Raw genomic sequence first — 12,310 nt, forward strand, 5'->3', positions numbered from 1 at the left:
CCAGGCTCTGTCTATTGTTCTCTGCTCTCTTGGGACATTGCGCTTTTGTCTCAAATTTATACTTCTATACAGGCCCCTGAGTCTGCTGAGCTATTTAGCTGGCCCTTCCCATGGTGAATTTTAAAGAAATCAGTAAAAAACTGGATCACTAAGCAAAATAGTTTAAAAATGACAGATTCAACAGGATATGGAAACCTTCAAAAGATGTGGGACACCCCTTCAATTCAGACACCTTTTCAGACATCTGAAATAAAAAAGCATCCAGAATTTATACACTGAAGAAATGATTGACGTGAAGACGGAGTGAGGTTGAGGGCAATGGAGTGAATGACACTGGAGCAGTCAGAGAAGCCACGAAGCGCTTAAGAGAACGAGGGAATGTGACAAGAAGACCAACCAAGGTTAACTGGAGTTAAGAGAAAGACCAGAAAATAGCACAGGAGGATTCACTAACAGCTTTGCAGAAATTGTAAAAGAAAATTTCCTGAATTGAAACAAAAGAATTTAAAAACACAGATAAGTGATGCTCATAAACATTGAACAAATAGCAACCCCAACAAAGTTACAAAGGACATCCTCATTAAATAGATAATCAGCAAAAGCATCTTAGAATTTAAAAAGCAGCCAGAGGAAAATAAAAATCATGTATAAATATGAAACCAATTAGAATCACAGTACATGGGCAACCCGCTCGAATCCCCTTCCGTCCCTCTCTCCAACAGAACTTTCTTTCCCTCAATAAATATATTCTGCTCCTAAAAAAATGAATAACAATAGACTTCTCAACACAGACCCTGAAGACCAGAAGGACTTGAAGAACTTCTCAGACTAAGAGCAAATAACTTCCAACCCAGATGAACCTGTCCAGGCAAACCATCCTCCAAAATAGATGGAGGAATAAAGTATTTTCATGGAGCTGGACAGATAGCTCTGTGGATTAAAGCACCTGCAAGCAGGCACAGGGGCCAGGGCTTTGATCCCTGGGCTTGCTGTTCCAGCCCCTCCCCCTGGGGCATGCTGAGACAGCAAATGAGACCGAGTGTGGTGGCGCGTGCCTGTAATCCCAACTCTTGGGAGGCTGTAAACAGATGGATCACTGTTAGTCTGATCTAGTAATGAGACCCTGAGCACCCTGTAGACCTTTCCCTAAAATACAAAAAAAGAAAAATAAAAGCATTTTCATGAAAAATTCTAGTTAAAAAGATATATGAGTACTAAACCAGCTCTTCAGAACATACTGAAGAATATTTTTGGTGGAAATAATGAAATAGACACAGTTAAAAGCACAGAGGAAATCAGAGAAGTCAGTGAATAAACAGTAACAAAAACATCAGGAAAAAAAAAGGATTCATCAACAGATAAAGAAGACAATGACACTACATCGCCAAGACATTTCAATAGTGTTTCCCATTAATGGTCTCAACTCTAATTAAAAGATACTGATTGGTGGACTACATCAAAAAGCAGAATCATTCATATATATATATATATATATATATATATATATATTAGGATAGCTATACAGCTACTTTCTCTTAGTTCAATAAGAAAGGGTGATACGGATATTGTTTAGACAAGACATCAGGTCTGCATCTTGTCCCCTGAATAACTAGTACAAAGACAACAATATGCAATGTATTAATTATTGCAACTGTCCTACTAACCTGTTTTGAAACTGTTTCATTGCTATGTTTTTCTCATTAAGTGAATAAAAAGTTAAAGAATGCAAATATAATAAAAAAGCAGAGTCCAATAAGCTGTTCAATTGAGGAAACTTATGTAATCCAAAAAGATACTTACAGGCCAAAAATTAAAGAATAGAAAACAATATTGCATGGGCCAGAACCCTAAAAACAAGCAGAGGCAGCAATTCTAATCTCAGATATGATGAGCTTCAGGATAAGTGAATTGTAAGATACAAAGAAAGCCATACATACTAGGAACAAGAAGAAGACAAGAAGAAATAACGTTAATAAACATATATACACCAAACACTGGAGCATCTATCTTTAGAAAACAAAAAAAAAAAAATGCTAAAATTGAAAGATTAAGTAAAAATTAATGCAATCATTGTAAAGGATTTTAGCTCTCCACTTTTGCAAAGAGTTAGATCAACTAAACAGCAACAACAACAAAAAAGAAAATATCAAAGCTGAACCACACCCTTCAACATATGGACTTCATAGATATTCCCAGAATGCTCCACCCCTCTGCAGCAGAGTATACATTCTTTTCAGCAGCACATGGTACTTTTCCAAAATAGACCACATATTATTTCACAAAGCCTGCTTAAGTCAATACTAAAGAATTTAGATTACTCCATGTGCACTATCCAACCACCGTACAGTGAAAATAGAAATCAATGACAGGAGAAATTTCAGAAAGCCAAAAGCTCCTGGAAAATTAACAACATACCCATAAACAATCACTGGGTCACAAAAGAAATCAAAGATTTTTTTTTTAATTCTGGAAATTGATTACAATGACTGTACAAATCAGCAAAACCTATGGGGTGCTAAGAAAGCAGTTCTAAGAGGAAAATTTACCACAATCAAAGCTCACATTAGGAAAACGGAACAGGCCCAAATAAAAAACCTTATGCAAAAAATCTTAAAATACTTGGAAAAGAACAACAAACTAGCCCCAAACAGAAATTATAAAGAAAAATTATCAAGATGAGAGCAGAAATCAATGAAATTGAAGGGGAAAAACTGTAAAAAGAAAAAATCAATGAATTGAACAGCTCCTTCTCTAAAAGAATGAATGAGATAGATAAGCACTTGGCCAGACTCACCAAGAGGGAGCAAACCCGCACATGGAGGCAACTAGAAATGAAAAAGGGAAAAGGTGTAATCTCAGCAGATGCTGGAAATCAAACATAGCAAGTACTGTGAAAATTTATATTCTGGGGCCGGGGAGATGGCTCAGTAGAGTAAGCATTTCCTTGGCAAGCACAAAGGCCCTAGTTTAATCCTCAGTTCTGCAAAAAAAAAAAAAAAAAAAAAAAAAAAAAAAAAAAAAAAAGAATAAATAAATAATAATAAAAGAAAAGAAAAATTATATTCTAACAAAGTAGCAAGCTTTGAAGAAATGGACAGATTCCTAGACACACACAAGTTGCCAAAACTAAACCAAGAAGACAGATACGTTTGACAATTTAATAACAAACAATGAAATTGATTCAGTCATACAGAATCTACTTGCTCTGCTTGGTCCCTGAACATGCTCTCCTGCTTTCGAAAAGGTCTTGGTTTGTGGCCCGGCCAAGATGAACCCGAGTGGCCCTAGCTACCCCAAGGCCTCGATCTCCCTGGGGGATCTCCACCCCTACATGACTGAAGCGATGCTGTAGAAGTTCAAACCAGCAGGGCGCATCCTTTCTATCAGAGTCTGCAAGGATCACCTGCCCCTCCATAGGCTACGTGTACATGAAATTCTAGCAGCTGGTGGTCACACAGCATGCTTTGGACACCATGAATTTTGATGTCACAAAGGGCAGGCCAGGACGCATCATGTAGGCTCAGTGCGGTCCATCACTTTGTGAAAGTTGAGCAGGCAATGTATTCATTAAAAGTTGGACACATCTGTCGGTAACAAGGCACTATATGACATTTTCTGCGTTGGGTAACATCCTTCCACGTAAGGTGGCTTGTGATGAAAATGGTTCCCAGGACTATGAATTTGTATATTTTGAGCCACCGGAAGCTGCTGAAAGAGCTAATGAAAAATGAATACGATGCGTCTAAATGATAGCGAAGTATTTGTTGGATGATTTAAGGCTCATTCTCGCAGAAATTGGAGCCAGGACAAAAAACACCAGTATTTACATTAAGAAGTTTGGAGAAGACACAGATGAGGACCACCTTAAGGATCTCTTTGGCAAGTCTGGACCTGCCTTAAGTGTGAAAGTAGTGACTGATGAAAGTGGAAAATCTGGAGGATTTGGATTTGTGAACTTTGAAAGGCATGAGGAGACACAGAAAGCTGTGGATGAGATGCAGGGAAAGGAGCTCAATGGAAAACAAATGTACATTGGTCACTGTGTTTTTGTCACAGAAGTATCTTACATCTTCATTACATTTGATAAATAATTTTGCAGCATACATCAGTCTGGGTTGGAAGCTGTGTTCTTTCAGGACCTGAAATGAATAGTGGAATTGTGGCCACCAAGGCTCTAGATGCAACTTTAGCTCAGCACAGAGAAGAGCGCCAGCCTCCCCTCACCAGCCAGTACATACAGAGAATGGCGAAGGTACAGGCTGTGCCCAGCCTGCCATTCACCTCTGCCAGCCAGCGCCTTCCTCAGGTTACTTCAGTGTGGCCATTCCCCAGGCTCAGAACTTGCTGCGTACTATCCTCCCAGCCAAGCTGCTCACTGAAGACCAAGTCCTGGCTGCGCTAGGGTGCCAGACCTCACACATTCCGCAGCTTGCCCAGTGCTACCCGCTCAACCACGCCTTGACCGCCCTTCAGCCCCATGAGTCCAGCTTCTTTATGGGTTCTACGTGAGTCATGTCACCACAGTGTGTGGCAAGCACATCAACACAGACAGTGGGTCCGTGTCCTGCAGCTACTGCTGCTGCAGCCATTTCTGCTGTCGGCACCATTCCCCAGTATAAATATGCTGTGGGGGGTCCGCAATCCCAGCCTTCGTGCTCAGCCGCAGGTTACCATGCAGCAGCCTGCTGTTTATGTGCAAGGTCAGGAACCTTTGACTGCTCCCTCGACCCAGAAAGAGCAAATGCCAGGTGAATGGCTGTTTCCACTTATTCAAGCCATGCATCCCACTCATTTTTTTAAAAATTTGTGTATTTGATACAAGGCATGGTGGCACATGCCTATAATCCCAACACTTGGGAGACTGTAAAACAGGAGGATCACTACAAATCAAATCTATGTAGTGAGACTCTATACACCCTGTACTAAATAAAAAAAAAGGAGTGGCTTGAGGATGAGTGACTAAAGAGTGGAGGGTAGTGGGTGAGTGCTTCAAGCTGAGCTAAGTAGGAGGTCTGAGGTCACCTTTTCCCTGTGCAGAGAAGGATATACTGAAAAATAACCAGTATAACACAACTGAGATAGTATCTAATTTTTTTTTATTTTGTCTTTTTGAGACAGGGTTTCACTATGCAACTCAGGATGGCCTTAAGCTCATTTGTGTAGCCCAGGTTGGTCTCAAATTCATAATGATCCTCTGAGATTACACATGTACACCACCAGGTCCAACCAGAATCAATTGTTTTGGGGTCCATGCTTCAGCTCTGATGTGTGATCTTTCCAGCTCCAGGGAGTCCTAGCCTCTAGCTTGAGGCTTGATCCCAGCCAACAGCATCATCACCATCCCAGCCTTCACCTCATCCTGACTCACACAGGAAACAAAGGGTGGGACTTCCGGGGAAATCAAAGACTCCCACCAGCACCTCTGCTGGACTGATATGCATTGCTTGATGTCAACTGTAGTGATAAGGAAAAGTTCTAGCCAGCTCTGTACATATCAATACATGAAAGTAGGGACAGGCTCAGCCAATAGGGAGACGATCGCTCCTCTTTCAAGGAGAGGGGCTCATGTGTCCTCTGCAGATGCTCCTGAAAAATACACTGTGTGAAATAAAGCAGGCACATAAGCTGAAATACGGATGATATCTCTCATTTAAGTGTGGCAAAGTACAAACAAAGAGAATGACAAAAGATGGATGGAAAATGGATCTTTTGGATTAAGGAAATAGATCAAGGGAATAAGGGTGAAGGCTGAGGAGGAGGGAAAAGGGGAATATACATGAAGATATGCCCTGTACAGAAACCTAATGACCTAAATTAATGTAAGCATTGTATGTGGCAACATGAGCTAAGAGATTAATAATTTCAACAGAAATGAAAATTGGGAGCTGAGCATGGTAGCACACACCTGTAATCTCAGCATTCAGGAGGCTGAGGCAGGAGGATCTTGGGGAGTTCAAGAGCAGCCTGGGCTGCAAAGTGAACTCAGGGCCAGCCTGAACTGCAGAGTGAGATCTTGTTTGAAAAAGACTAGATAAATAAATATAAAAGAAAGAAAATAGGGGATGAAGAAGTGGGGATGCTGAGAAGGGGATTTGTAAGAAATGAAACTGTATGTATGTGTACGCAACCATTCCTCAGTATGACTGCAGACTGTAGGTACTACAGATATGTACTAGTAGGACCAGCCAGATAGCTCAGCAGATTAAACTACCTGCTTAGGCAGAGCACAGGGTCCGGGTACGATCCCCAGTGTGCCATGCTTGCTCCACCCCTGGGGTGCACTGAGACAGAGATTGAGACTAGGCGTGGTGGTAAACACCTGTAATTTCAGAACTTGGGAGGCTGACAACAGAAGAATCACTATGCATCCAAACTGTGTAGTGAAACCCTGCAGAAACTGTACTAAACACACAAAAAAAGTACTAATAAAATTTAAAAAGAAAAACTGATATTTAAAGCTTAATCATTATTTATAAATTTTTTATATTAGGTAGGTATCTAAAGCTTTTTTTCATAAAATTATCATGTTGCTTCTGCCTTCTAATTAATTTTCAAATATCAGGCTACCTATGGAAGATGTTTTTTAAATTGTCTTCTTCATATGCTATCTAGGTTTCTGACATTTGCTTTTTCTTCGAAGAAAAGTCATTAATATATTTTGCAACACAACTATTTTTTGCAAAAAGATAATCATAAAAAAAGCCAGCAAAGCTTTGCTTCTAATTCTTTTTTAAAATTTAAAAGAACAAATAAAAATACATAATGTTGAGGCCAGGGAGATGGCTCAGTAGAATAAACGCTTGCCTGGCAAGCGCAAGGGTCTGAGTTCAATCCCCGGTTCTGCAAAACAAAACAAAACAAAACAAAACAACAACAACATAATGTCAATAACCACAGGTTTGGTTTAAGAGCAAAAAATTGCATTAGATGAATTTAAACAGGGTTCTTACATTCTAAAAATATTATAGGTTATGTCATTATGTAGTCATGTAGTTATAGAGCTTTCTACTGTACACACACGAGTGTGCACACATGCTCTGCTTATCCATCTGTGGGCTCGCCTGAGGCAGGGCGACACCTACAAACATCTAGGCAAATAGTTGTGAAAAGACTTCGAAATGAGTTCAGGTTGCTAAAGTCCATGATTCTGGAAACACAGAAACGGTGGGGGAGGTTAGCAAGAGGGGGACTTCTCAACACATAAAAATGCATTGAATAGTTAGAAGGTTTACCTGTTTTCCAACAGAGAAGATGAAACATAGACCTTTGAAGCTGAGCAAGAGGCATAGAACATTCCAGCTGATTTTCCGAGTGGCCCTATTTTAGCATACACGTTGCAGCATCCCCATGTGGGAAGCTCCTGTGACCTATTTACTGAACATGTTCGGTGACACAGTCCCTCAAAGTAGAAAGAGGAACAAAGATTCATGGGTGCTGCTGCTGATGTCACAACATCAAAAGAAACCGAGACGGGAATCCAGCTGCACAAATTTGAATTAGTGGGAGAACCCAGGGCAGAGTGTTTATGGAAGCGCAGATGGCTGAAGGGAAAACAGCCCCGCGGAGCCCGCTTGCCAGGAGCAACACCAGCGGGACACGGGCGCACTGTGCTAACGCTGCCCTCCTCGCATCACTGCCGGACGACACTTGACATTTGCATGTATCACTTGAGTACAGATTGCAGCAGTAAAAGCTGGCACTGGGAGACATCTGGAAGGAGAAAAGAGCAGTCCACCTAGCAGGAGGTCAGAGCACCGAGTGACCTTCTGGAGCCCTCAAAGGAATTACAGAAGCTGAGCAACTGCCAAACATGGAGAGAGCCGCCAAGCATGACAAACATAGAATTTAAAAAGCAAGGTCTGATCTGAGATCTAAAATTTGGGAAAAAGGATCCATTTGTAAACCTTTATGATAACCATCTATCAAAACAAGACTTCACAGTACAATTGAAAGCAATCCACTAAAGTTTCTTCAGAAACAATTTGATAAAAAGTGGCACAGTTGTTCAGGAAAGGGCATACAGTTGAAAACATAGCTTGCTTTATGTAGTTTCTATTTTCATTTTTAATTTTCTAACATGTACATTAAAGCGCCAGCAAGAGAGCTCAGTGAGCTAAGGGCCTACCTAGGCAAGTGCAGGGACCGGGATTCAATCTAGAGCATCACTGGCCATGATGGTCCTGCCCACAAGGGCGTTGAGCAGGCCACTGAGACCGGGCGGGGTGGCGCACACCTGAAACCCCAGTGCTGGGAGGCTGAAAACAGGAGGATCACTATAAGTCTGAGCTAAGTAGTAAGACCCTGTAGTAGTAAGACCAAATACATAATAAAGTATATATTAAAAGGGTTATTTAACACTAGAAAAGTAATATATCATTAGCTTAATTCTCAACACAGGAAAGATTTTCATCACAATGGCCTGATCAAAAGATATCATCATAAACTGAGGAAGTAGGAAAAGATGGAGACTTTCTATTTTTATTAAACTTTCTAATTAGTGGTTCAAGAGTTTCAGCCCCCAGAGAGAGAGAGAGAAAGTAACACGGTTGCTGGCACCCAGGAAGTCAGCAGGATGTCACACATGGAAGGGCTTGGTTTCCGAAAGGGACGGTTCTCCCCACATTCACTGTAATAAACCAAAGACTGTAGGGAATTGGAAAGTGACAAACTTACCCAATCATGTCCTTTCCATTTTATATTAAGGAAAGATTCAATCCAGTAGCATTGGGTTTACTTTGCCAATACTATGTAAATGAAGTGTACATGTGTGTGTAAATGAAGTGATTATCTGGAAAACTAGATCGAGGTCTACTGAAGATGCACCCCCATTTCAGCAGTTCACCCTACAAATAAAAGCCTGGAAATAGATGGGCACTCCATTGAGCATCTTTTGTAATTATAAAGGCAACTTGCATTAATCTCATGTTGTCTCAATAAATTTCATATATTTACTATTTTAGTATTAAATTTCATGTTAAAAATGTAGTAGTACATTTAGTATTAAAATATTTAAAAATTTTTCTTTTCCTCACGTATACATTTTTTGTGGACTCTATTTCCCAAAAAAGCTGCAGAAAAATCATATAACAATGTAAAATGTTAAGAAAGAAACTTCCAAAATGATTTCTAAAGACTATGCAAATTCCCACTGCTCAGATATTCTTTCCACATAAGTCAAAATTGGTAAATCAGGGTTGGGGAGGATAGCTCAGTGGCATAAGCACCTGCCTGGTAAGCTCAAGGTCCTGAGTTCATTTCCCTGTACCACACACACACACACAGACACACGCACACACACACACACACACACACACACACACACACACACAAATGACTTTACATCGGAACAAGCTTGTTGACTCTCTAAACCTATTTTTATGATGCTGAACAATGAGGTAAAGGAAGAACAGGGCTTTTGGATTTCTGAGCATTTCTTTCCTGTGCGAGGCAGGAATAGAGAGAAAAACTGGAGTGGGGGACTGGGCTACAGAGGCTGGTGTGTTGACTCTGTCACTCAGCAGCCAGCCGGGCTTGGTGAGGTGTTTTCTCTGGGCTGCCTCAGAGACACTGCTTGAAGGACTGTGATAGCTGTACAAGATGACAGGTGACACAGAGTTACACGGAGCCTGTCACTCAGCAAGTGCTCAGAAATCCTACAAGTTTGGAGATCACTTTGAGCTTCTGACCTAAGTAAACAAGGAGGGAAAAGGAGAGCAGAAGAAATTTGATATGGGACTGGGGAGATAGGTTGGTGGTCTAAGTGCCTGCCTAAGCAAGCACAAGGATCTGGGTTCGATCCCTGGTACCACATGCTGTCCCAGCCCTGGAACCCAGAGCACGCTGTGCCAGCTCCAGGATCAGGTGTGGTGGTGCTCGCCTATAATCCCAGCACTGGGGAGGCTGACAAGAGGATCACCGTGAGTCCAAGCTGCATAGTGAGACCCTGTATTAAATTTAAAAAAATAAAAATAAAAAAGGAATTTGGCAAGAACCAGCTTTGGAAATTAATTTTTTTATTTTTTTTTAATTTTATTTATTTGTGTGTGTGTGTGTGTGTGTGTGTGTGTGTGTGTGGCCAGCTCAGCCCACCAGGGGGCGGGGCTGGCTGGCATGTGGTGCTGGGGGATTGAACCGAGGTCCCTGTGCTTTGCTAAGCTTGTTCTAAGTAGGTGCTTTAGACCACTGAGCCATCTCACCAGCCCTGGAAATTAATTTTTAAATTATTTGTTCTAAACATCATCTCTGTTTATATATTCTTAATGGATTATGTTTTCTAGTGTAGTCTCTCCTCAGTGAGTTGCTGCGTAGTATTAAATGATACTTCATTTTCTTATGACCCTCACAGACACTCACACAGCCTTGAGTAAGGCATCTAAGAAGCCATTTCAGGGGCCCTTTCCTGCCTTTGTCATAGCCTCTGTCTTCTATGGAGGGTGACCGCCTTGTGTGGACCACAAAGGTGCCTGCTCCTGGTGGCCAGTGCCCTCTGCGCACGATGACGTACAAGTGCATCTCAGCCCTAGTGAGTTCTCTGAGGAAACTTGCTCTCAGCCTCTCTTTCTCTATCATCAGCTTGGTAGGTGGTACAAGGTAAGTCCTACACAGCTTTATTCCTTTAAGACATTATGCTCCAGATACTAAACAAGACATGAAGACCATGTGTTAAGTCATTGCTTTCACTCAAATCACCCATGATTTAGTCAAATATATCAAGTTTCAATCCTATGGCAGATAGTACAAAACAAGACATGCTGTCTGCCTCCAAAGCAGAGAGACAACGACTAAAGGGCTACAAATAAGAGAAGGGGCAGTCATGGTAATGCACGTCAACCGATGTTCAAATTAACACTGGCATCACAAGGTAAGAGGAGATTCACTCCCTGTCTCAGTGACTCCTCTCTCATTGCTGGGACAAATACCCAACCCCCAAAATGAAGGAAGGAAAGTTTTACTTAGCTCACAGTTACTGGAGGCTTCAGTCCATACTTGGCTGGCTCCAAGGCAGAGCGGCACAGGGCAGAGAGCAGCAGTTCATGGTGGCGGCAAAAAGCAAGAGAGCACGTGAAAGAACAGCAGCAGCAACAGTGGCTACAAAGAGGAAGTCTGTCTCTCTGTCTCTCTTATATTACATTCAGGCTCTCTGATCCTGGCTGGCGGTAGTACATACAACCATAATCCCAGCAGTACTAAAATTCATAATCCCGGCCTTGGATCACCCATAATCCCAGTGGATCATGAGTTAATCACAAACTCTAGAAGTCCTTGCCCCATGACTGCATGTGGCTTTGGGGGGACAACTAGACACAATCCATAACACCACCCCCACAAGCTAGTAACTGACTTTGAGAACTACGAGAGTTCAGAAGAGGATGGCTTCCTGAGATGACTGGATTTGACTTTATCTTGAGATTACAGGACTTGAGCAGACAGAAGGGACTGACAGAAGGAGAACCCACAGAAATCAGAGTGAAGGGGACTGGAACCGCACAAAAGATGGGAGGCCCCAAGACAGTCTTCAAGGGACTTAACAAAAAATCTAGTTGGTTAGAGGGAAACACTCAGTTTTACAGAGACTGAGTTAATGAGGCAGTGTGGAGCCAGATTTGGGGTGCCTGTGGGTACTGGGGAGACCAGGAGTGGAGGTAGAATGCTAGAGTAGATTGTTTAGGTAGACTTAATGATGCTGAGCTTGTACAGGCCAGAAAGAAGTAAGTTGGCCAATAATCCTACCCGGCCCTTACAGAGGCTGGAGGATATCAAGCATGATATTTAATGTACATTATGTTTTCAAAATTATCCTGATCTTTTAAAGTAACTGACCATTCCTACTTTATTGACCCAACCTGGTAAACAACAGGATTGACTATAGGGTGTCTAAAAGCCCACAAGAGACCCTAAGTGTGCTGCTGCCGCTGCTGAATAGCAGAAGAAAGAAGCATGGGGACAGCCACTGTGGGGGGCAGGCCCATGAGAAAGACAAACTGGAGGTAAATTTATAGGAGCTGGCACATCATTGCAAATGAAGAAAAGGAAAGCAAAATAAATTTCAAGAGTTCATGCCGAAAATGATGAGAACATGACAATGGGATTCATATAAGACAGCCAAGCCCAGCATGGTGGTGCATGCCTATAATCCCAACACTCAGGAGCCTGAGGCAGGAGGATTGTTGGGAGTTCGAGATAAACCTGGGCTACAAAGTGAGCTCACGGCCAGTCTGTACCACAGAGCAAGACTGTGTCTCAAAAAAAAAAAAAAAAAAAAGGAACAGTTTTAGGAGAGAGCATAGAAATAGGAGCCCAATAGTAAATG

General features: G+C 41.8%; 1 pseudogene; it reads left to right on the forward strand.

The window, feature by feature from the left end:
• Positions 1 to 3,268: 3,268 nt before the first annotated feature.
• Positions 3,269 to 10,437, forward strand: LOC101582225 (annotated as a pseudogene).
• The last annotated feature ends 1,873 nt before the right edge of the window (positions 10,438 to 12,310 follow it).

The sequence above is a fragment of the Octodon degus genome, unplaced genomic scaffold (assembly GCF_000260255.1).
Source record: "Octodon degus isolate 3935 unplaced genomic scaffold, OctDeg1.0 scaffold00001, whole genome shotgun sequence".
In the NCBI taxonomy this organism is placed as follows: Eukaryota; Metazoa; Chordata; class Mammalia; order Rodentia; family Octodontidae; genus Octodon; species Octodon degus.